Consider the following 27,136-nt stretch of genomic DNA (forward strand, 5'->3'; position numbering starts at 1 on the left):
GAGTGTTTGCTAGTATAATGGCTGAGTTTAAAAAAGTTAGAGTGTGCAATGCAGGCAGACGTGCTGCAAATAACGTTCCAATACTGTGAATAGACAAAAGTACAAAAGCCACGTTTAGGATACAACTAGGTACACTGTGTGTTTGCTAGTATAATGGCTGAGTTTAAAAAAGTTAGAGTGTGCAATGCAGGCAGACGTGCTGCAAATAACGTTCCAATACTGTGAATAGACAAAAGTACAAAAGCCACGTTTACGATACAACTAGGTACACTGTGTGTTTGCTAGTATAATGGCTGAGTTTAAAAAAGTTAGAGTGTGCAATGCAGGCAGACGTGCTGCAAATAACGTTCCAATACTGTGAATTGACAAAAGTACAATAGCCACGTTTAGGATACAACTAGGTACAGTGAGTGTTTGCTAGTATAATGGCTGAGTTTAAAAAAGTTAGAGTGTGCAATGCAGGCAGACGTGCTGCAAATAACGTTCCAATACTGTGAATTGACAAAAGTCCAATAGCCACGTTTAGGATACAACTAGGTACAGTGAGTGTTTGCTAGTATAATGGCTGAGTTTAAAAAAGTTAGAGTGTGCAATGCAGGCAGACGTGCTGCAAATAACGTTCCAATACTGTGAATTGACAAAAGTCCAATAGCCACGTTTAGGATACAACTAGGTACAGTGAGTGTTTGCTAGTATAATGGCTGAGTTTAAAAAAGTTAGAGTGTGCAATGCAGGCAGACGTGCTGCAAATAACGTTCCAATACTGTGAATAGACAAAAGTACAAAAGCCACGTTTAGGATACAACTAGGTACACTGTGTGTTTGCTAGTATAATGGCTGAGTTTAAAAAAGTTAGAGTGTGCAATGCAGGCAGACGTGCTGCAAATAACGTTCCAATACTGTGAATAGACAAAAGTACAAAAGCCACGTTTACGATACAACTAGGTACACTGTGTGTTTGCTAGTATAATGGCTGAGTTTAAAAAAGTTAGAGTGTGCAATGCAGGCAGACGTGCTGCAAATAACGTTCCAATACTGTGAATTGACAAAAGTACAATAGCCACGTTTAGGATACAACTAGGTACAGTGAGTGTTTGCTAGTATAATGGCTGAGTTTAAAAAAGTTAGAGTGTGCAATGCAGGCAGACGTGCTGCAAATAACGTTCCAATACTGTGAATTGACAAAAGTCCAATAGCCACGTTTAGGATACAACTAGGTACAGTGAGTGTTTGCTAGTATAATGGCTGAGTTTAAAAAAGTTAGAGTGTGCAATGCAGGCAGACGTGCTGCAAATAACGTTCCAATACTGTGAATTGACAAAAGTCCAATAGCCACGTTTAGGATACAACTAGGTACAGTGAGTGTTTGCTAGTATAATGGCTGAGTTTAAAAAAGTTAGAGTGTGCAATGCAGGCAGACGTGCTGCAAATAACGTTCCAATACTGTGAATAGACAAAAGTACAAAAGCCACGTTTAGGATACAACTAGGTACACTGTGTGTTTGCTAGTATAATGGCTGAGTTTAAAAAAGTTAGAGTGTGCAATGCAGGCAGACGTGCTGCAAATAACGTTCCAATACTGTGAATAGACAAAAGTACAAAAGCCACAGTTACGATACAACTAGGTACACTGTGTGTTTGCTAGTATAATGGCTGAGTTTAAAAAAGTTAGAGTGTGCAATGCAGGCAGACGTGCTGCAAATAACGTTCCAATACTGTGAATTGACAAAAGTACAATAGCCACGTATAGGATGCAACTAGGTACACTGAGTGTTTGCTAGTATAATGGCTTAGTAACAATGAGTTGTAGTGTGCAATGCAGGCAGACGTGCTCTGCAAATGTCTTTGCACTAGTGGGACTATAGCAAAGTCCAATAGCCACGTTTAGGATGCCACTAGGTACACTGAGTGTTTGCTAGTATAATGGCTTAGTAACAATGAGTTGTAGTGTGCAATGCAGGCAGACGTGCTCTGCAAATGTCTTTGCACTAGTGGGACTATAGCAAAGTCCAATAGCCACGTATAGGATGCCACTAGGTACACTGAGTGTTTGCTAGTAAAATTGCTTAGTTTAAAAAAGTTGGAGTGTGCAATGCAGGCAGATGTGCTCTGCTAATGTCTTTGCACTAGTGGGACTATAGCAAAGTCCAATAGCCACTTTTAGGATGCCACTAGGTACACTGAGTGTTTGCTAGTATAATGGCTTAGTAACAATGAGTTGTAGTGTGCAATGCAGGCAGACGTGCTCTGCAAATGTCTTTGCACTAGTGGGACTATAGCAAAGTCCAATAGCCACGTATAGGATGCCACTAGGTACACTGAGTGTTTGCTAGTATAATGGCTTAGTAACAATGAGTTGTAGTGTGCAATGCAGGCAGACGTGCTCTGCAAATGTCTTTGCACTAGTGGGACTATAGCAAAGTCCAATAGCCACAGATAGGATGCCACTAGGTACACTGAGTGTTTGCTAGTATAATGGCTTAGTTAGAATGAGTTGGAGTGTGCAGAGGACAAGAGGGTACAGTGGCAGGATTGTGGTGCTCTGGGTAGAGGAATGGAAGCCTGCCTTTCTATTCCCTCCTAATGGTGAAATGCAGGGAGGAAATCCCTGACCTGGGCTACGCAGACGCTGTTGCTGTTTGCAGGACCTGTCACCTATGGCTCTCTGACCCTGCCGCTTTGAGCCCTTAAAAGGACTGCTAGAAAGTGCTCTCCCTAAGCTGTCTAACGCTGTGTATGCAGCGCATACAGCTGTATCGGCTATAGGACTCAGGAGGACGGAGCTGCGACACTGATGTCTGACACCAAAGACGCAGAAGGCAGATAATGGCGTTCGTGAAGAAAATGTCCGGTTTTATAATGCAGGGACATGTGACATGCAGATCCTATCACACATGCCGTTGCTTCTCTGGCTCAAAGTCCACTTAGCTGTGTGTGTGTCTGTGATTGGCTGACATGCTGGCCCGCCCCACAAGACGCGCGCGCTTAGGGAAGGAAGACAAGAAAAAAAGAAAAAAAAATGGCGATCGCCATTATAGAAACAGCAGTGATCTGAAGGCGCTGTTCACGCACACTATACACTGAAATGTGATAATAGTTTGATTCACAGAGTGACTTACACTATTACAGCAGAAACCAAGCTATGATTTAGCTGTTTTTTGGCTGCTAGAACCGTTCTCGAACGTTTCTAGAACTATCGAGCTTTTGCAAAAAGCTCGAGTTCTAGTTCGATCTAGAACATGCCCCAAAATCACTCGAGCCTAGAACTGGAGAACCACGAACCACGAACCGCGCTCAACTCTACTAACGACGATGGAAGTGTGTCACAAAAACTGTGACCCCCGACAACATATCGTCAGATAAATCATAGCGTGTAAAGCCGCCTTAACTCCCAACTTTTATAGAAGTTATTTATTAAACACCCTGTATGTACAATTACATGGTATTTAAAATTAAAATATGGTTTATACTTAGAAATTCAGTTTATTTCCAAATTTTGGAGGATGCTCTTAAATAAGTTGAAATAAGTTTAATACTATATTGTCTTTTTTATCTACTTCCTGCTCAGAGACTGAATAAACCAATCACACTTGAATAAATATCTTTGCTGTTATGACTGTGATCAACAATCTGACTGGGTTGAACATCTTCATTTAGCTAAGTTTGCTATTTACAATCAGCATCAATGATCTATTCACATGTATCTCTTCTTTTGTAATCAAGAGTATTACAATCACTTTTTTCTCTTTCAACACCTGAAATGGATACTCCAAAGGTTGAATAATCCATTGACAGGTTTAAATTTATGTGGTCTGAGGTCAGATAAAATCTAACGAGGGCACAAAGTAAAAAGACCTTTGCTGCAAGCAAGAGTAGGATAGATGGGTCAAGCTTTGGTATTGAGGACAGAGTTTGGTTATCCATTAAAAAATCAAACTCAAGGTCTCTTTTTTTTAAGCTAGTATATCCTAAAGTTATAATGTATGTGCCTTTATGTAGCAGACCTCTCAGTTATTTTATTATTTTTGTATTTTTTTTTATTTTGTCCATTTGTAGGTAGTACACATGTGAATGTCTGCCCATAGAAGTAGTTCATATCTGTAGAGTAATATATTTATGTTATATTATTGGGTGGTAGTTAGGTGTTACTGAGGCATCTCTGATTTCCTGATATGAAAAAGGATCACGTGGTAAAATCAAAGGTTCTGTTTTGTGATGGGCAGTTATAAAGAATAGATATGATAGTGGGAGCTGGAACACAATGTAAGTTGGAGTTTGGAGGCAAATGTGTTTATGGAAGATGGAGAGAAAACAGGATGCAAAAATAGACATTGTTCATTTGGATGACAATTCTGCTGATTAATTGTACGGGACATGTCTGCTGCTTTACTGTGTCTGTAATCTGTTGCAAAAAATTATCTCACAAGTAAAAAAGAGAAAACTCAGTTCCCCCTTTACAACTGATGTCTGCCTGTTTCTGGACTATTAAGTACATGCCATTTCATGTGATCATCAGTTCCTTGCAACGCAATAACCCCATGTATGCCATTATAGTACTCCTGTGCAGACTAGCTTTTGGCAGGTGTTCAGAAGACACTGTACTTTTTCTTACATATTGCCATATTGTGGTATTGAAGTATATAGCATAAGTTATCAAACAATCACAGAATCAAGTCTTCTAAGGAAACCAAAAAATAAAGTAAAAGTAAAATATTATGAAAAAAAATTCAAATCAACCCGCTGACCCTCCAGTAAAATAAACATATAAGGGCCCACTCACACTTGCGCTATTTTGACACAAATGGAATCCGTCACTAATGTAGTACAGTTCATTTATTTACAGTGGAAGTGCGACATCGTGTGGACACAAGCGGGTACTGCATGACACACACGCGCCATAGTAACGCACTTCCACTGTAAAAAATGAACTGTACTACATTAGTGACGGATTCCATTTGCGTCAAAATAGCGCAAGTGTGAAACTAGCCTAATATATTTCCATCTCAGTAAAAATAAGTCCAATATATCAAGATTAGATAATACAATCGAAAGTGATCAAAAGGTCATATCTACACCAAAATGGATCAATAAAAATGTCAGTTTGCCATGCAAAGAACATATTGGTGTTATTCTATTGACCTACAGACTCATGCTGCCAGATAATTTTTTTTAGCATACAATGAGTGCCGTAAAAACAAAAACAAAAAACTCTTTGTTTTTGTGACTTCATCCTTTGAGGAATAGTGCAGTAGGAAGTAGAAAAAAGCCTTCATTTCTGGATAGTAAGCATTACTAAGCAAGTCTTTACATTATTGTGTTGGAAGGGTTTTGGGCCAGAGGTAAAACCTTGGATTTTAGATAATAATATCAATGATGACAACCTGATCAGTAGATTCCATCTGTCACTTCCTAATAAGCCTCGTCCAAAGAGTCCAGATGCCTTTTTAAGATGGAAAGGGGTGCTGTAACACCCATTCTGAACAAAATAAAAAAGTATAGATTTTAAACATAAAAATTTGATTTAAAGGGAACCTGTCACCAGATTTGGGGCCTATAAGTTGCGGCCACCACCAGTGGTCTCTTATATACAGCATTCTAACATGCTGTATATAAGAGCCCAGGCTTCTGTGTAGAACATAAAAACACTTTATAATACTCACCTAGATGGTCGCTCTGGTGCAGACTGGTCAAATGGGCTTCTTGTTTTCCGGGATCGGTGCCCCCTCTTTCAGCCATTTTGGTCCTCCTTATTCTGAAGCTGGTGTGCATGACGCATCCTAAGTCATTCACACAGGCCAGTGTTGAGGTCCTGCGTAGGCTCTCTACAATACTTTGATCTGCCCTAAGCAGGGCAGATCAAAGTGTGCCTTCACAGGACCTCAGTGCCTGCGAGTGTGTATGACGTAGGATGCGTCATGCATGCTGTCTTCAGAAGAAGCAGAACAAAGATGTCCGAAAGAGGAGGCGCCGATCCCGGATAACAGAGACACCCATTTGACCAATCTGCACCGGAGCAACCTTCTACAGTAGGTGAGTATTATAAAGTGTTTTTTTTTATGTTCTAAACAGCGGCCTGGGCTCTTATATACAGCATGTTAGAATGCTGTATATACTGTAAGAGCCCACTGATGGTAACCGCAGCTTATAGGCCCCAAATCTGGTGACAGGTTTCCTTTAAACAGTATATCGTATTGTGACATCATATTCCCTTAAAGTATATAAAATACCTTCAGGGGCTTTTTTAATATATAAATGCAAACATGTTTTTTTTTTACCAAAAATCATTTTTGCAACTTGATTCCATATACCATTTTCACTCTATAGCATTTGTACTTCCCTTTTTTTTAAATTTAAAGTGTAAAAGTTATTACAAATGAACATTTTTAATGATTTTTTGAATACCATACATTATAAGCGGTTATATTATTAATGTATAATCCTATCCCTTCCCACACTCTATTTATACAGTCTATATTTAAGCTGGCACTGCATTAACAGTTGTATGCACATCTTAAACAAATAAACAAATAGAGAATATATTGATGTTAGATATTATTTCTTTATTAACTCCAGTGTCTCTCTCTCTCTCTCTCTCTCTCTCTCCTCTTTTTAGATAGTGTACGTAAACTTCTAGTTTCAACTGTAGGTAGTTTGCATTCATATATAAACAAATATAAGGATTGGTGATGTACATCAAATATATGAGAGGATGTAGTTTATGCAAAATTTAAGGTGTTTGTTGTGTTCGACTACCCCCTTTTCAATTTGCTACAATGTAAATTAGTCCATGTCCAGCTAGTTTAGCAGTGTAAATTTGGTGTGCCCTCTTTTTTTTAAATCAAATATTTTTTCTTAACATTTTTGTTTAACAAAAGAAGAACAGCGCATACTTGCAAGTCTGCAAACCCATCCCCCTCCCCCCTCTCCCTGCCCAAACAAAATCCCTTATTTCTCTCATCATACAGTATATTCTTCTGTACATTTATATTCATAACACACATTTAGGAATAGATCAGTGACCAGTCCAACACTCATAGAGTACCTACCTGCAATCCAACCTGACACTATGGCTTTTTTCCAAGCATTGGTGTGCCCTTTTAATGACTGAACACACAGCAAATTAATGTCTAAACCACTGGTAACAAAAGCAAGTACACCCCTAAAAGAAAATGGCCACATGGTACTATCTATGATACTGGAATCTTCCTTCCTACCTTTGTTCCCCTGGGCCTCCTGATGATCCGACGATGGGCGGGGAAATGCATCAAGGCCATGTGTACTGCATCAGCTTGAGTGAATTACCTTAATTTGATTATCTATATCAACATGCTGCGAGCTCATTGTGGCAACAGCTGTTAAAGTATGTGTACCTAATTCACTATTTTCTAAGGCATTGTTCTTAAATATGGTTTAGAGTGCATAATTCCTGTAAATGTGATACTATTAGGCACATTATCAATTATTGTTTGGTAGGGTGTTGTAGGGAGAGTGAGGGATAGCCGACGAGGAACGGGGGCGCCCAGCTACATTAGGGTGTCATACCCTCCGTTGATAGTCAGGGGTCAGATACATGGACATTTTAGGGTCACTGAAGTGTATGTTTGATTATTAATTTTCACACCATTATGACCTCTGTCTATATGCATTACAGATTTGGCTACCCCTGATCTATATGACCCCCCCCCCATCATTTAAATGTTATTGATTAATGTTTTTGAGTTTGTGTGTTTATTCACCTGGGTGATTTTAATATTATTAATAAAAACGATTTTTAGAAGGATTTGTATAGTTCACTTGTAAATCTAATCCTTAAAGGGCCAACAGAAGGGTGAGACAGAGTTGCCTTTACCATCTTTTGTTCTTGCTGGGAATGTACAATATGTCTTTGCCTGTTGGTGAACCAATAAAGTCTTACAAATGTGGGGTTCCAACACCTTGTGTTGTCTGAGTAGTGTTTTGGCCATGGGGAAAGAGTGAGAGTTTTCAGTCAGATGAGCCCTAGTCCATGCGGTCTTTCTGAAGACAGCCAGGCCAGAGAACGAGAGCACCCACTGACCCTCGTGTCACCACACTTTTGAATTCAGATTGAGAACTACAATTGTTTTTCAGAAAATCTCTGGTATCCAAGTACCAAGTATCTGGTACACAATAAACACCATCCAGTAGATTTAACCCTCTCAATCATTCAACCTCACTTATTGTTTTCTAAACATTTATGCCTCAGTCTCACTATGTCTGATTCATCTTCTAAAGATTCACTTTACTATTCCTCTACCTTCTGTTTTCTCATTGATTTGACTGTTCATTTTGTAATTTTAGAGTATATTTACATAGAGTTTGTTACATAGATATAGACTTGCATTCATGCCAAAACTCTCTTGCGTAAACATACTTTTACAGTATTTAATGACAAATACCTCCTTCTTTACCAAGCGTTTTCTGCTTATTTTTATCCAACTATTCATGTATGTGTCGAATTTGAGATGTCATTTGGTTATCACAGCACCTTTTCTACTGTTGTTTTTTTTCTTGCCCTCTACTGAAAATCTCATAAAAACAATGTTGAAAAATTGTGATTTTCTAAACTAAAGATTTTATATTGTGAAGAAAAACTGATGATCATTTTATTTGTTTAAAGTAAAAGTTTTACGACACCTAATCCTCTGTTAACAAAGTGTAATATAAATGTTATGTAGTCTGTCCTTTAAGAGTAGTAAAAGTGGGATTAGGTGTAGTACAAGTATATATATATATTTATTTATTTATTTTTTTTAAGTGGTGTTGTAACATGGGAGGTGGGTATTTCTCTACTTTTTAAATTTAAAATTTAGAACGTTAAAATCTGTAGTTGTTAAGACCTATTCTGAATAGTTTTTTTTTATTATCGGTGTTATTTATATTTATTTAGTTATTTTTTTAAAGGCCTATTTACACTAGATAGTTATTGCCAAAATGCAATTGTTTCCAAGCTGTGATAATGAAAACTGGCCAATGTAAATCAAAGAGAAAGGAAACAATAAACATTGCAAGATTTATATTTACTTTACAGTGCTTGGATCTCATAAGAGACAACTCTAGGCAACAATATTGCTCCTCGAATGTCCAGCAGGAGTTCACTCCTTGCCAGCTGAAAAGATTGTACTGATAGACATTTAATGACTTTAACAAATAATTATGCTAGAATTTGGTGAAACAGCACGTATACCGCTCCCAATTAACAATACATTTCTATGTGTCAGAATGCATATTTTTTTAGCTCATAATACAGTAGAAAGGTTTTCTATTGACTTACTTTTTATATTTCTTTGCCCTTGTATTGATATTTTTAATGTTATTTTACAAATCTATGACTGTTAAAGGGGTAAATCATTTTTTTTCAGCCAGTGTTAACTTAATTTTAAAGTCGTGAGTCGCTAATTCTAGAATTTAAAATTTTGCAGAGTAAAATTAATATTCAATCTATGAAATTTGACAAAATTAACTAATTATTTTGATTAATATTTAGATAGCTTCAGCTGCATAGTATGAGTAGTATACAGTAATGTCAAATTTAAGCCCAAAATTTAGCAATGACATTTATTTTATATGTTGCATTTATACATGAAAACTAAAATATGCTGTGTTCACACAGTGCAATTTTTTTTTTCCATTTTCTTATTTATTTTGCCAAAATGGTTGGAGATTAATGAGCACATATAAAGGAAATAATTGCATGTTTTTTGTCAATTCAAGTAAAGGGTTTGGCTGCAATATATGTAAATAAACTGCTAAACTGTGTACACTAGGTGTCATTGCATTGTTCTCATAGTGAAAAGTGTGACAAATAACTCAGATGAGCTCTTACAAACTTAGTTGGTTTATATCACTTTGCCATTTGTTTGGATTTAATTGTGGATAGTTATTAATTACCAGATAGCATCTATCAATTACAAATTATTATTATTATGATTATCCTTTGCTTATATAGCACCATCATATTCAGCAGTGCAGTGCTTTACAGACATCATCTTTAGTGATGACCAAGCACTAAAATGCTTGAATGCTCATTACTCAAGTAGAGCAAGTCAGATACTTAGTAGGGCTGAACTCAAGTAACAAGTATAATAAAAGTTAGTGGGAAAATCGGCCAGCATATCAAAATAATGTCAGTAGCCAACATGGCACCAGCATTACAGTATATGACAGGCAATCACCACATGTTGATTTGCTATCTGAACAATGCACAACATGCGATGCAGGGACTCAAGCATGGTGCTCATGCACCCGTGTTACTGGGCCAAGTAATGGGCATGGCAAAACATCTGATGCTGGATCGAGTATCAAGCAGTGCCAAGCATGCTTGCTTATCACTAATCATCTTCCTATCAGCATGTGAGCTCACAATCCATATTCTTTATTGGTACAGTATGTCTTTTGAGTGTTGGATGAAACCAAGAAAACAGATAAAACCAATGCCAACATGGCAAAAATATACAAAATTATTGCAGATGTTGTCCTTGGTAAAAAAAAAAAAACAGTATTATTTGTTTCAATTGGGTCAAAATAAAATTTCTTCTTCTATCTGGATGGAACAACAGGTGCTGCATTCCGCAAATGACTACGTTTGTCAACTTGAATATTTGGCAATCTACACTGGAGATCAATATTGGAGAACAACACACAATTTCCTAAGGGGTACTTTGCCCGCTGCAACATCGCTAGCATCGGCTAGCGATGCCAAGAGCAATAGTACCCGCCCCCGTCGCACATGCGATATCTTGTGATAGCTGCCGTAGCGAACATTATCGCTTCGGCAGCTTCACACGGAAACATCCCGCCCACCTCCTTTCTTCCGCATAGCCGGTGGAGGCAGGCAAGGAGATGTTTCTCGCTCCTGCGGCTTCACACACAGCAATGTGTGCTGTCGCAGAAATGAGGAACAACATCGTACCTCCTATTGGTGTGACATTATGAAAATGACTGACGCTACACAGATGACCGATTTTTGACGCTTTTGCGATCGTTTATCAGCGCATCTAGGCTTTACATGTTGCAACGTCGTTACTGGCACTGGATGTGCGGCACTTTCGATTTGACCTCGACGATATCGCAGTAGCGATGTCGCAGCGTGAAAAGTACCCCTAAATGTTAATGTCATTGTGTAGTCCTGTGTAGAGTTCAGCGTGGTTCGCGGTTCGAGGTTCTCCAGTTCACGGCTCGAGTGATTTTGGGGGCTGTTCTAGATCGAACTAGAACTCGAGCTTTTTGCTAAAGCTCGATAGTTCTAGATACGTTCGAGAACGGTTCTAGCAGCAAAAAGACAAGCTAATTACTAGCTGGCTTTCCGCTGTAATAGTGTAAGTCACTCTGTGACTCACACTATTATGAAATTTCAGCGTATAGTGTGCGGGAACAGCGCATTCAGATCACTGCTGTTTGGATAATGGCGATCGCCATTTTTTTTTTTCCTTGTCTTCCTTCCCTAAGCGCGCGTGTGTAGTGGGGCGGGCCAGCATGTCAACCTAATTCCAGACACACACACAGCTAAGTGGACTTTTAGCCAGAGAAGCAACGGCATGTGTGATAGGATGTCCATGTCACATGTCCATGCATTATAAAAACGGACATTTTCCTCCAGCACGCCATTATCTGCCTTCTGCGTCTTGGTGTCAGTCACCGCTGCCGTAGCTCCTGTCTCCGATACTGCTGTGTATGCTCTATAAACAGCGCTATACAGAATAGGGATAGAAGTTTCTATTAGTCCTTTTAAGGGCTAATACCGGCAGGGTCAGAGCCATAGGTGACAGTCAGTGCCGTGAAAACAGATTTTAACAGCTACACAAGATGACAGCGTCTGTGTAGCTAAGGTCAGGGATTTCCTCGCTGCATTTCCCCATTAGGAGGGATAGAAAGGGAGGCTTCCTTTCCCCTACCCAGACCCACAACCCTGCCACTGTACCCTCTTGCCCTTTGCACACTCAAACTCATTGTTACTAAGCCATTATACTAGCAAACCCTGAGGAAACTTAGTGGCATCCTAAACGTGGCTGTTGGAGTTCTGTATTGTCCCACTAGTGCAAAGATATTTGCAGCACGTCTGCCTGCATTGCACACTCAAGCTCATTTGTTACTAAGCCATTATACTAGCAAACACTGAGGAAACTTAGTGGCATCATAAAAGTGGCTGTTGGACTTCTGTATTGTCCCACTAGTGCAAAGATATTTGCAGCACGTCTGCCTGCATTGCACACTCAAACTCATTGTTACTAAGCCATTATACTAGCAAACACTCAGTGAACTTAGTGGCATCCTAAACGTGACTATTGGACTTCTGTATAGTCCCACTAGTGCAAAGATATTTGCAGCACGTCTGCCTGCATTGCACACTCAAACTCATTGTTACTAAGCCATTATACTAGCAAACACTGAGGAAACTAAGTGGCATCCTAAACGTGGCTGTTGGACTTCTGTATTGTCCCACTAGTGCAAAGATATTTGCAGCACGTCTGCCTGCATTGCACACTCAAACTCATTGTTACTAAGCCATTATACTAGCAAACACTGAGGAAACTTAGTGGCATCCTAAAAGTGGCTGTTGGACTTCATTAGTGTCCCACTGGTGCCAAGCTATTTCTAGCACCTCTGCATGACACCCTCCTGCTCTGTTTTTAATAAACTACAATGATAGCAAAAAATGCTGCCATTTAGTGGCATACAAGAAGTGGCTGTTGTACTCCATTAGTGCCCCACTGGTGCAAATCTATGTGCAGCACCTCTGCATGACACCCTCCTGCTCTGTTTTTAATAAGCTATAATGATAGCAAAAAATGTTGCCATTTAGTGGCATCCTAAAAGTGGCTGTTGGACTTCATTATTGTCCCACTTGTGCAAAGATATTTGCGGCACGTCTGCCTGCATTGCACACTCAAACTCATTGTTACTAAGCCATTATAATACCAAAGACTGAGTAAACTTAGTGGCATCCTAAAAGTGGCTGTTGGACTTCATTAGTGTCCCACTGGTGCCAAGCTATTTCTAGCACCTCTGCATGACACCCTCCTGCTCTGTTTTTAATAAGCTATAATGATAGCAAAAAATGCTGCCATTTAGTGGCATACAAGAAGTTGCTGTTGTACTCCAATAGTGCCCCACTGGTGAAAATCTATGTGCAGCACCTCTGCATGACACCCTCATGCACATTTTGCTACGCTAATTTTATAGCAAACTCAGGGAATTCCTTGCTGCATTTGATCATTCGGAGGGATAGAAAGTGAGGCTTCTTTTACTGTCCTGGTACCCACAGAACACGGCCACTGTACCCACCTGTCCACTTTTGCCACGCTATTTAATTTCCACAAAGAGCTGACTCTTTTTCTGCCTTCCTAAAATTGTCTGTAATACTAAGTTAGTGTTCCTTTGCTGCCAAGCAAGGTACAACACATGTGCATTCTACACTCCTTTCCATTTCTGGAATGCAATTATTAACTGCAGGTAGTCCAGCCAATCTGTGACGAAGGTGCAGGTGTGGAGATAATGTAGCCGATGTTGGTTTTCTCGATGTCTGACAGCTCAACAATACCATCTGTTTCCACTTCCAAAACAAGTGATGACCTGCCAATCACACTCCCTGTTGCGTGTAAAGGGGTGGAAGTTCAGTGTGAAAAACCATGTGAGACTGCTGTCCCCACAGTCACAGAGGATGAAGAGCACGCAGATGCACTTGATGGGGCAGGCGGTGGTTGCACAGGCACGGTAGGCCGCATTGTAGCACAGTGAAATTCACATTGCGACTTATGCTTCATTTTAAGTCGTGTACAGGGTGGGCTCCCCAGTATGCAGCAAAACCAGGCAACAGGAAAAGGACTCTAGTCAGTTGGGTTGATAAATGATTGTTTAACTTTACCAAAACAAACAATAAGAACCATGCATACAATTTAAATAATTGAACAATCTATTCTGTTGCCTACTACTTGCTAATCCCTCTGCGTAGCAGTAATTGTGTGTTTGTGCGTGTGTGTGTGTGTGTGTGTGCGAACACGACTTACCAGTGGCACATCCCAAGAGCTTCCAAGTTATCTACGTAAACATAGACAAAACACATTACCCCCCCTGAATACCCCTGTTAGCTGAAGCCTCACAGATAAGGCAGATGATAACAGTGTGAATGCAAACCACACAGCTCTGCAACACAGTCATGGAAATCTTGAAAATCAACAGTCAATGCAAACATGTGTCGCTGTCCCTCTATGATTTAAACTGTACGTGAAAATTTGACAGTGCAGAGGCAGCAAGTCTTATTGTCTATAAATAGTCGGCCTACCCAGAACAGATATGTGTTTTGCTAATAAAACAAAGTGTTGCGTGCCCGCATTATCTGGGCACAGCCTACCGTACCCGGGTACTGTGATGTCCAGTTGCCAGAAATACAGACTTTACGCTCCTCTCACGGTAAGCAGTATAGACAGCACCGAAAGAATGTTGGTCTGTGGCACAGGATGCTGCTCACTGGTGTTACGGTACTCCTCACCAAACTCCAAAATGACTCCCCTCACAATTGAACGAAGTGTTTCCGCGGTGGCTCCTTGCTGTAACACACACCTTTAGCTTTTCCTTCTGTTCATAGACAGCATCTCCAAGTCCACACCCGAAGAGCAATTTCTCCTCCACGTCTAAGTGTGGAGAGGCAGCTAGTGCGCATGCGTGTGCCGATTTACCCCAGCCGCAGCCTAACTACAGTGTTTCGCCTAGTGAGTATGCTCAGCCTGACTGTGCCATTCCTGAGGCTAAGTCTTCATTTCGGGATACAGCGCATGCTCCCACACTTAGTGCGAAAAGCCTCTTTGTACAGGTACTTGCATTCCGTGCCTGGTCTAAGTCCTGTTTTGTGCCTAGACACCATGCTAAAGCTGATAGTCTTTTTTCAGAGATTGTATTTCATGCTACTGAGCATGCTCAGGCACTTACTGCATCAGAGACTAGGTCCGGTAATGAACTCTTTGGCCCTGCCCCTGATGTGGGGGTCCCATATAGACCACAGGGCATCAGGTGTCCTCCCAAATGGCTTGCAGAGGCCCACCCTTATGACTTGTCACCGCATTATTGATGGTCAGACGATGACTGGTGAGGTGTTTCTGTCGTGGCAGCCATGAGCTCATTATTGAAGTTGCGGTTCCAAATAGGACGCTAGTTATGCCACTCATGACGTGTCACTCTGCTTTTGTCTCCAGGAGGTGCATTGTGGTCCACCCTGGTTTGGGGCGGACCCAGGTTATAAAATGGACTGGAGCCAACAAGGAGGTGCACAGTCTTCTATTATGCTCCGAAAGAGCACACCTCCATGTGTTGAACCCATTGCGGCTTTAGGCCAGAGGTAGGCAGGGATACGGCGTCGATGCAGGCCGCCACCACAGTTGGTAACGCAGAACGGTTAAGACCAGTTCCTGTCCTACCAGTCCTACTTGTGCAGCCCAGTGGCATTAACAGGCCTGCTGCTGCTGATGCGCCTGCTGTCCACAGGTGTGGCCCCAATGCACACGGTCAGCGTACTCAATGGCCCCTGTGATGTTAACAGGGAGTTCCTGGGCTGGGTGGGCGTGTGGACCCTGTGACGCTAACAGGGCTCCCAGTCTCCAGATCCGAGTGGCGTCTAACTCGGTTCAGGCTACTATTAGTTTCATAGCCACACAGCTCTGTATCCTCCACCGAACCTTCCAGTTGCCAACCTCTCCTTTTCCATCTGGGAGCACAGTGGACACTGACTGCTGATGGGGATATATACCTTTCTCTTTCTTTTCTTATTAATTTTCGTTATATAGCGGTAACATAGTATGTACCACCTTATCCAAATCTGCCAGTCCCACCATAACAGATGGTGTTTCTTCATCAAATGTTACTTTTGCTTAACCACCAAACCCACGGACAAAAACTTTTTTCCCCTTTCCAACACACCTGTTCCCCTTTCCACCAGCATCTGTCCTTTTTCAACTCATTTTGTATATGACCAAAAGTGCAACTCTGCAGGGACACCGTACTCAACGCCATCTCAGCACAGCAGCCAGCCCTCGGTCACTCAGATGTGGACAAGTAAAAGACCATTTCCTCCTATCCATGACAAAGCGTTGAGATTCACTCTGTGCAGCACTGGTGTTTAGTGGAAAAGCAATCTAAGATTGCGTACCACCTTCTGCAGATACTCCTGTATACGTGCGTCCCTTTCTATGGCAGGAATTATTTTGCCAAATTTTGTCTTGTAACGGGGATCTAACAGTGTGGCAACCCAGTAGTTAGCATTACTTTGAATTCGTACAATCCGAGGGTCATGTTGTAGGTAGTGCAGCAAGAAGGCGCTCATGTGTCTTGTGCATCCAGGAGGACCAAGTCCTTGGTGTGTTGGTGGCAGAGAGGTGAGAATCGTGCCTCCTTCCTCTACCCTCTCCCCCCAACCTCGAACAACCGAAATGTGAGCAAGCTCTCACTCATCTGCTGAGTCTTCCATGCCCATCGCCAGTTCGTCCTCCATTTCTTCATGGGCTCCTGCACCTTCCTCAACACTTTTAGCTGATACTATGCTCCCTTGTTAATCCCTCTCCCCCACCATGACTGCCGCCTAGGTGCCGCTGACCATCTGGACCTCGTAGATCTTGTTATCCCTTCCGCATATGACTCCTCCTGTACTTCCTCCCCTTCCTCTTGTCCCAACACCTGACTCCGAATAATGCTTACAGTGTGCTCCATCATGTAGATTACTAAAATTGTCACGCTGAGAATGGCATTGCCAGTGCTAAACATCTTCGTCGACATTTGTAAACTGTGTAGAAGGGTGCATAGGTCCTTGATCTGACACCACTCCAGCAACGTGATCTGCGCCACCTCTGGATCAAGTTAGGCCAGGCTATATGTCATAACGTATTGCAGCAGGGTTCGGCGGTGCTGCCACAAACGCTGCAACATGTGCAGATTCAAATTCCTGCGTGTCGGCACATCGCATTTCAGGCGTTTAACCACCAGACCTAAAGACTTCTGTAGCGACGAAAGTTGTTGAGCTGCTGTGTGCGAACGATGGAAGTGAGCACATAGCGAGCGTACCCGCTGCACAAGGCCATGTAGGTCGGGATGGTGTTTTAAAAATTGCTGGAGAATTAGATTCAACACGTGAGCCACACAAGGCACGTGTGTCACATTGTCATGGCGAAGGTCCGCACCCATGTTTGCATCATTGTCACACTCGGCCTTCCCTGGCTGCTGGTTGGGTGGAGACAACCATTGATGAAACTCGGTCTCCATAGCTAACCGTTCACAACTTCTCAGCGGTGTGACTCACATTTCCCATACATTTCAAAGTAAACATTTGACCGCATGATGGCATTGAGCTCTGCTGCCAGCATAGTAAGGAGGAGGTGTGTGGTTTTCCTTGTGCGCAGTTACAAGGAAGGGTGCCCTGACCACACAGGGTTTGGGCCGAGGTGAAGGACCCACACGAGGTTGAGGAGGCAGAAGCAGTGTATTAACTTCTATATACAGAGGAAGGTTTGATATAACTCGTGGGGACAGCAAGACTTGTTCAGCAGACCCTTCTCCATCTCTCCCCATAGTAACCCATTGCCCAGTCAGCGACATGTAACGCCCCTGTCCATGCTTACTGGGCCAAGTATCTGTGGTGAAATGCACCCTGTCACACAGTTTCTCAAAGAAGCGGTGATGTTTGGTGCGACATGCTGGTGTAGCGCGTGCACGCCTTTGTTGGAGAAGGAGTGGCGCCTGGGCATCGGCTCTTGGGGCACTGCGATGGGCATAAGGTCTCGAAAATCCTCGGTTAAAAAGGTTGGAAAGAAAGCATTTTCGTAGCCAACAGTTTGCAGATGCTGAAAGTCAAGCTCTAAGCCATGTCATGCCCTTCTAAAAGCATGTAAAACACAGCAAGGGGACTCCAACCACAGTCTCCCTCGTTTCCACTAATTGGGCCACACACACCCCACTTGACTGGCATCAGTTGACCCCCATTTTCAAGATGAAAAAGATGCTTTGCATGAAGCACTCTCAAAAATACGCGTGCCTTTCGCCTCCCCTGGATGAGCCAGGGGAAGAAAAGTCCTCTGAGAGCCATGACTTGTTCATCTTGGTTCTTTTTTCAAAAGCGAGGGGACTACAACCACAGTCTCCCTCGTTTCCACTAATTGGGCCACACACACCCCACTTGACTGGCATCAGTTGACCCCCATTTTCAAGATGAAAAAGATGCTTTGCATGAAGCACTCTCAAAAATACGCGTGCCTTTCGCCTCCCCTGGCTGAGCCAGGGGAAGAAAAGTCCTCTGAGAGCCATGACTTGTTCATCTTGGTGAACGTTAGTCTGTCCACATTGTCAGTGGACAGATGCATGTGCTTAGCTGTCAGCACACCCCCAGCAGCACTGAGGACACGTTCCGAGAAAACGCTGGCTGTGGGACACAACAAGATCCCCAAGGCGTACGTGGTGAGCTCAGGCAATTTATCCAGATTGGAAGCCTAAAATGAGCAGGGCTCAAGTTGCACAGTAATGGCATGGACGTTCCCTTGCATATACCCATATCTGTGTCTCCTCCTCTTTTTCCTTGTCCAGCTCCTTTGTTTTCGCATGAGTATTAGTGATGAGCGAGTACTAAAAAGCTCGGGTGCTCGAGGCTCGGGCCTAGCATCCCAAGATACTCGTGTACTCGGCCCGAGCACCGAGCCCAATGTTATCCTATGGGAGACCCGAGTTTTTTTATGAAATGACCCCCCGGCAGCATGTAGAAACCCTAAAAATGTCACAAAAGTCTCAGAAGTTCTCAAATGACATGGCAACAGCATGGGGAAGATCCCTTGAAGCATTTATCACTCAAAAGTCACAGCTGTGAACAATTTTGTCCGCGTTTTATGCCATTTTTACGGACTCACCAGAAAACCTTCCAAAATGACACCAAAATGAATTTTTCATGGCGGAAATGTTAAGGGCACATACCCAATAGTGAGAAAGAGCTGGTGTATGTTACTTTTGGAGATTACATGAAAGATTTTACGTGAAAACATTGTGTGGCACTCCGATGTCCCTGAGAAGAGACGTACATGAAGGCCTCCTGAGTCTAATGTGCCCATTTTGAGGAAGTGAGTCTTTGTAGCATTTTCCTTTGCCAGGGCAGTCCAAAATTGTGAGGTTCACCAATGCTCCTGCATACAGACGTGCATGAGGGCCTGTAAACCTGAAGTGCCCATTGTAAGGAAGTGGGTCTATTGTAGTATAGCCCTTAGGCAGGGCAGCCAAAAATTGGGAGGCTCCACATTGTCCCTGGATAGAGACGTGCATGATGGCCTGTAAACCTGAAGTGCCCATTGTAAGGAAGTGGTTCTATTGTAGTATAGCCCTTAGACAGGGCAGCCAAAAATTGGGAGGCTCCACATTGTCCCTGGATAGAGACGTGCATGAGGGCCTGTAAACCTGAAGTGCCCATTGTAAGGAAGAGGGTCTATTGTAGTATAGCCTTTAGACAGGGCAGCCAAAAATTGGGAGGCTCCACATTGTCCCTGGATAGAGACGTGCACGAGGGTCTGTAAACCTGAAGTGCCCATTGTAAGGAAGTGGGTCTATTGTAGTATAGCCCTTAGGCCGGGCAGCCAAAAATTGGGAGGTTCCACATTGTCCCTGGATAGAGACGTGCATGAGGGCCTGTAAACCTGAAGTGCCCATTGTAAGGAAGTGAGTCTATTGTAGTATAGCCCTTAGGCAGGGCAGCCAAAAATTGGGAGGCTCCACATTGTCCCTGGATAGAGACGTGCATGAGGGCCTGTAAACCTGAAGTGCCCATTGTAAGGAAGTGGGTCTATTGTATTATAGCCCTTAGGCAGGGCAGCCAAAAATTGGGAGGCTCCACATTGTCCCTGGATAGAGACGTGCATGATGGTCTGTAAACCTGAAGTGCCCATTGTAAGGAAGTGGGTCTATTGTAGTATAGCCCTTAGGCTGGGTAGCCAAAAATTGGGAGGCTCCACATTGTCCCTGGATAGAGACGGGCATGAGGGCCTGTAAACTTGAAGTGCCCATTGCAAGGAAGTGGGTCTATTATAGTATAGCCCTTAGGCAGGGCAGCCAAAAATTGGGAGGCTCCACATTGTCCCTGGATAGAGACGTGCATGATGGCCTGTAAACCTAAAGTGACCATTGTAAGGAAGTGGGTCTATTGTAGCATAGCCCTTAGGCAGGGCAGCCAAAAATTGGGAGGCTCCATATTGTCCCTGGATAGAGACGTGCATGAGGGCCTGTAAACCTGAAGTGCCCATTGTAAGGAAGTGGGTCTATTGTAGTAAAGACCTTAGGCAGGGCAGCCAAAAATTGGGAGGCTCCACATTGTCCCTGGATAGAGACATTCATGAGGGCCTGTAAACCTGAAGTGCCCATTGTAAGGAAATGGGTCTATTGTAGTATAGCCCTTAGGCAGGGCAGCCAAAAATTGGGAGGCTCCACATTGTCCCTGGGTAGAGACGTGCATGAGGGCCTCTAAACCTGAAGTGCCCATTGTAGGGAAGTGGGTCTATTGAAGTATAGCCCTTAGGCAGGGCAGCCAAAAATTGGGAGGCTCCACATTCTCCCTGGATAGAGACGTGCATGAGGGCCTGTAAACCTGAAGTGCCCATTGTAAGGAAGTGGGTCTATTGTAGTATAGCCCTTAGGCAGGGCAGCCAAAAATTGGGAGGCTCCACATTGTCCCTGGATAGAGACGTGCATGATGGCCTGTAAACCTGAAGTGCCCATTGTAAAGAAGTGGGTCTATTGTAGTATAGCCCTTAGGCAGGGCAGCCAAAAATTGGGAGGCTCCACATTGTCCCTGGATAGAGACGTGCATGAGGGCCTGTAAACCTGAAGTGCCCATTGTAAGGAAGTGGGTCTATTGTAGTTTAGCCCTTAGGCTGGGCAGCCAAAAATTGGGAGGCTCCACATTGTCCCTGGATAGAGACGTGCATGAGGGCCTGTAAACCTGAAGTGCCCATTGTAAGGAAGTAGGTCTATTGTAGTATAGCCCTTAGGCAGGGCAGCCAAAAATTTGGGAGGCTCCACATTGTCCCTGGATAGAGACGTGCATGATGGCCTGTAAACCTGAAGTGCCCATTGTAAGGAAGTGGGTCTATTGTAGTATAGCCTTTAGGCAGGGCAGCCAAAAATTGGGAGTCTCCACATTGTCCCTGGATAGAGACGTGCATGAGGGCCTGTAAACCTGAAGTGCCCATTGTAAGGAAGTGGGTCTATTGTAGTATAGCCCTTAGGCAGGGCAGCCAAAAATTGGGAGGCTCCACATTGTCCCTGGATAGAGACGTGCATGAGAGCCTGTAAACCTGAAGTGCCCATTGTAAGGAAGTGGGTCTATTGTAGTATAGCCCTTAGGCAGGGCAGCCAAAAATTGGGAGTCTCCACATTGTCCCTGGATAGAGACGTGCATGAGGGCCTGTAAACCTGAAGTGCCCATTGTAAGGAAGTGGGTCTATTGTAGTATAGCCCTTAGGCAGGGCAGCCAAAAATTGGGAAGCTCCACATTGTCCCTGGATAGAGACGTGCATGATGGCCTGTAAACCTGAAGTGCCCATTGTAAGGAAGTGGGTCTATTGTAGTATAGCCCTTAGGCAGAGCAGACAAAAATTGGGAGGCTCCACATTGTCCCTGGATAGAGACGTGCATGATGGCCTGTAAACCTGAAGTGCCCATTGTAATGAAGTGGGTCTATTGTAGTATAGCCCTTAGGCTGGGCAGCCAAAAATTGGGAGGCTCCACATTGTCCCTGGATAGAGACGTGCATGAGGGCCTGTAAACCTGAAGTGCCCATTGTAAGGAAGTGGGTCTATTGTAGTATAGCCCTTAGGCAGCGCAGCCAAAAATTGGGAGGCTCCACATTGTCCCTGGATAGAGACGTGCATGAGGGCCTCAAAACATTGTTCCCTTTGCAAAGGAGCGGGTCTCCTGTCGTTGTAATGTCCATTCTGAAAGAATGGGCGAAAAAATTTACCACTGGGGGTATACCTGAAACAAACGCCTAAGTCTTGTAACGGTCATCATGGTGGCGCATGAGGAGAAGGAGGAGCAGTCCAGCGGTTATCCAAAGTCCAGAAGTGTGTACCCATGGGTGAGTGGAGGTACATGGCAAATTCCCGTTACAAACTTTAAATTCCGCTCTCATTTGCTGGTGGTGTGGTGAAGTCTGGCCCAATCCAACCCTTGTTCATCTTGATCAGAGTCAGCCTGTCAGCATTTTCAGTTGACAGGCGGGTGCGTTTATCTGTAATGATTCCACCTGCGGCACTAAAAACACGCTCTGACAAAACGCTAGCGGCAGGGCAGGCCAGGACTTCCAAGGCGTAGAGAGCCAATTCATGCCACGTGTCCACCTTGGATACCCAATAATTGTAAGGCACAGAGGAATGTCAGAGTACAGATTTCCGATCTGCAAGGTACTCCTTGAGCATCTGGGCAAACATAGGATTTCTTGTGGCACTACCCCGCACCTCAGGGGCTGTGGTACGTGAGGGGCTGAGAAAACTGTCCCACATCTTTAAGACTGTTCCCTTACCTCTGGCGGATTGGACTTGTGCCCCTCTCGGCTGTACGCCTTGGATATCCACTGCTTCCTGACTAGCGTTTTGTGAGGGGAATGCTTTGCCTACTTCCGTGACTATGGCCTTCCGGAACTGCTGCATTTTGGCTTACCTCTCCGCCTCGGGAGTAAGAGACATAAAGTTCTCCTTGTAGCATGGGTCTAACAGTGTTACCAACCAGTAATGATTGTCGGCCAAGATGTTCTTAACGCGAGGGTCACGAGACAGGCAGCTTACCATAAAGTCAGCCATTTGCGCCAGACTCTTAACTAGAGATGAGCGAACCGGTCCCGGTTCGGCTCGAGCCCGGTTCGCCGAACGGGGATCCCGTTCGAGTTCAGTTCGTCGAACGTTCGACGAACCGAACTCGAACATATAGGCTATAATGGGAGGCAATCACAAACACATAAAAATGCATTATAAATGTACACAAACAGTTAATAAACATTGCCATAACACTTACCGGTCCTCGCGATCCCTTCTGCACTCTGTCTCCTGCCGCTATTCCATCCGATGATCGCTGAATCCTCCCGGTGACCTGCACTGCCAGCAGAGATGCAGGACCTATCGTGACATCAAAATAGCCATGTGACCAGTCACGTGGCTATTATCTCATTGGCTACAGACTGGTCACATGACTATGACACGTCATGTAGGACCTGCGAGTGCATCTCTCCGGTACACGGTGCACATATGTGTATCGCCGTGTACCGGCGACATGCTCTAGCACACGGTCGACTCCCCGTTCCGTTAGGGACCGGCTGACACAGCCGGTCATTAACGGAGATCACCGTTGCCATAGCAACGCAGTTAGCGGTGACGTCACCGCTAACCGCGGCTCCGAGAGCACCTTTGCTATGGTAACGCGTCTGTCAGCGTTACCGCTGTTACCGCTGACAGCCAGCACTGATCACTCACGGAGTGAAGGCTGCACGCTGCTTCCCGATTGTAGTGATGATTGTAGTGAGGATGGAGGTTCCCCAGCCCATGATGAGCTGGTGAATCTCATCCTCACTACAATCGTCACTACTACTACACTAGAAAGAAAGAAGACAGAAGAGCAGGATCGTGGAGGGCTGACAGGGGGTAATAAAGATGGAGTCTCTAATGTGTCTGTGTATTTATTTCTATTAAAGTATTTTTTCTCTGTGTGGTGTCTTTTTTTTAACCCTTTATTGGAGATTCTTAATGGCCGGGTCAAACGTGCCTGACATTAAGAATCTCTGGCTTAATACTGGCTAGTAAAACAAACCCAGTATTAACTCATGATTACCCAACAAGCCACCCGGCTCCAGGGCTGTTGGAAGAGTTGGATACAGCGCCAGATGATGGCGCTTCTATGAGAGCGCCATTTTCTTGGACGGCTGCGGACTGAAATCCGCAGCAGAGGCGCCCAGAAACCTCGGGCTAACCTGTGCTGCGGATTCCAATCCCCAGCTGCCTAGTTGTACCCGGCTGGACACAAAAATGGGGCGAAGCCCACGTCATTTGTTTTTTAATTATTTCATGAAATAAGTGAAATAATTAAAAAAAAACAGGCTTCCCTATATTTTTGGTTCCCAGCCGGGTACAAATAGGCAACTGGGGGTTGGAGGCAGCCCGTGGCTGCCTGCTGTACCTGGCTAGCATACAAAAATATGGCGAAGCCCACGTCATTTTTTTGGTGGGCAAAAAAATTCTGCATACAGTCCTGGATGGAGTATGCTGAGCCTTGTAGTTCTGCAGCTGCTGTCTGCTCTTCTCCATACAGACAGACAGCAGCTGCAGAACTACACGGCTCAGCATACTCCATCCAGGACTGTATGCAGAAGTTTTTTGCCCCCTGAAAAAATTATGTGGGCTTCGCCATATTTTTGTATGCTAGCCAGGTACAGCAGGCAGGTACGGCTGCCCCCAACCCCCAGTTGCCTATTTGTACCCGGCTGGGAACCAAAAATAAAGGGAAGCCCTTTTTTTATTATTTCATGAATTTCATGAAATAATTAGAAAACAAATGACGTAGGCTTCGCCCCATTTTTGTGTCCAGCCAGGTACAACTAGGCAGCTGGTGATTGGAATCCGCACCACAGGTTGGCCTGAGCTTTCTGGGCTCCACTGCTGCGAATTGCAGTCTGCAGCCGCCTCAGAAAATGGCATTTTCATAGAAGCGCCATCTTCTGGCGCTGTATCCAACTCTTCCAGCACCTGCCTGCTATACCTGGCTAGCATACAAAAATATGGCGAAGCTCATGTCCTTTTTTTGTAGTTTTTTGGCAAAAAAAATAAAAAATGCTTCCCTGGATTTTCCATTGCCAGTGAAGGTAACACCAAGCAGTGGGGGTTAGCAGCCAGTAGCTGCTTGGATTACCCTTAGCTAGCAATACAAAAAATGCAGCGGGAGCCCATATATATTTTTTTTAATTATTTATTTAAATAGCTAAAAATAAAATGGGCTTCCCTGTATTTTGATTGCTGGACATCACAGTGCTGTAAAAATAAATCTTTAAAAAAATAACGTAGCGCTCCGCGGTATTTTTGATTCTCAGCGCAGATAAAGCAGACAGCTATGGGTTGCCACCCCCATCTGCCTGCCGTTACCTTGGTTGGCAATCAAAATACAGGGAAGCCCATTAATTTTTTATATTTAAAAAATAGTTAAAAAAAAAAATGACGTTGGGTTCCCCCATTTTTGATAGCCAGCTAGGGTAAAGCAGACGGCTGTAGCCTGAAAACCACAGCTGGCAGCTTTACCGCGGTTGGGGATCCAATGCGGAGGTCCCCTCAGTCTCTTTTTTATAATTATTTTATAAATATTAATAATTACACAATAAAAGTAGGGTCCCCCCCAAATTGGATCACCAGCCAAGGTAAAGCGGACAGCTGTGGTCTGGTATTCTCAGGGTGGGAAGGTCCATAGTTATTGGGCCTTCACAGCCTAAAAATAGCAGGCCGCAGGCACCCCAGACGTGGCGCATCCACTAGATGCGCCAATCCTGGCGCTTCACCCCAGCTCATCCCGTGCCCTGGTGCAGTGGCAAACGGGGTAATAAATCGGGTTGATACTAGCTGTAAAGTCACCTGAGATCAAGCCCAGCAGTTTGTGATGTCATGGCGTCTATTAGATACCTAACATCATAAACTGTCAGTACTAACAAAAACAAAAAATCGACAAAAGAAATTTATTTGAAAAAACAGTCCCCAAAACATTTCCTCTTTCACCAATTTATTGTAAGAAAAAAAATAAAGGGGTCCCACGACGACTCTGGACCGTCTAGAATATGGGGGGAGACACTCAGGGAACGTATCCCCCATTTTCTAGGAGTGCGGACCCTTCATGTGAGGAGTGTGGGTGCAATGAATCTGCACTCACTCTCCCCGGGTCCACAGCAGCAGAGTCCATGTCGTAATGGTTGCTACCAAAGCTGCAATGCCCTGCTCATGAGGTAAGGGCATGCCTAATCAGGAGAACTACTGTAGAGGAAGCTCTGCTCACTGGTATATAGGTGCTCAGAGGTAATAATAGATAAAATTAGTGAGTAACCTCGGCACTCTATATCTCCCAGACTAAGTCAGTAGGTCACAATGGATAGTAATGCAAAATCACTCTGTATTGGTCTGTATTCAGAAAAAAATTTTTTTCATAAGCATATATGTTTTTGTCCAAAACAAGTTACAAATGACGTTTCGGCCTGAGCCTTCGTCAGATTGGACTTATCTGCATGTAATCATGAAAAATGACAATAATCAGTATCACATAAGAGTGAGAGAACAATAACATAAACTCGAACAATGTAGAGGTACAATTGGGATGCAGCAAAAAAATTGCAACACAGCAAGAAATGAAACACATGATACAAATGTCATAATACAGTACAAGGACAATATAGTAATGACAAATATGGGGTCAGAGTAGACTTAGACAGCTCTGGTACGAAAGAGATGTCAATCATAAAGTAACATGTGCAGTAGGTGTAGAGCTACAGTATGCATGGCAGAGCTAATGGGTAGACCGACCATAGAAAAAGAGCGGAGAAAAAGTGGAGAAAAAGTGGAGAAAAAAATGGAGAAAAAGTGGAGAAAAAGTGGAGAATAAATGGAGGAAAAATGGAGAAAAAGTGGAGAAAAAAGTGGAGAAAAAGTGGAGAAAAAGTGGAGAAAAAGTGGAGAAAAAGTGGAGTAAAAAAGGGAGAAAAAGTGGAGAAAAAGTGGAGAATAAGTGGAGAAAAAGTGGAGAAAAAGTGGAGAAAAAAATGGAGAAACAGTGGAGAAAAAGTGGAGAATAAATGGAGAAAAAGTGGAGAAAAAGTGGAGAAAAAAATGGAGAAAAAGTGGAGAATAAATGGAGAATAAGTGGAGAAAAAGTGGAGAAAAAAATGGAGAAAAAGTGGAGAAAAAGTGGAGAAAAAAATGGAGAAAAAGTGGAGAAAAAGTGGAGAAAAAAATAGAGAAAAGGTGGAGAAAAAGTGGAGAATAAATGGAGAATAAGTGGAGAAAAAGTGGAGAATAAATGGAGAATAAGTGGAGAAAAAGTGGAGAAAAAAATGGAGAAAAAGTGGAGAAAAAGTGGAGAAAAAAATGGAGAAAAA

The sequence above is a fragment of the Anomaloglossus baeobatrachus genome, chromosome 2 (assembly GCF_048569485.1).
Source record: "Anomaloglossus baeobatrachus isolate aAnoBae1 chromosome 2, aAnoBae1.hap1, whole genome shotgun sequence".
NCBI lineage: Eukaryota > Metazoa > Chordata > Amphibia > Anura > Aromobatidae > Anomaloglossus > Anomaloglossus baeobatrachus.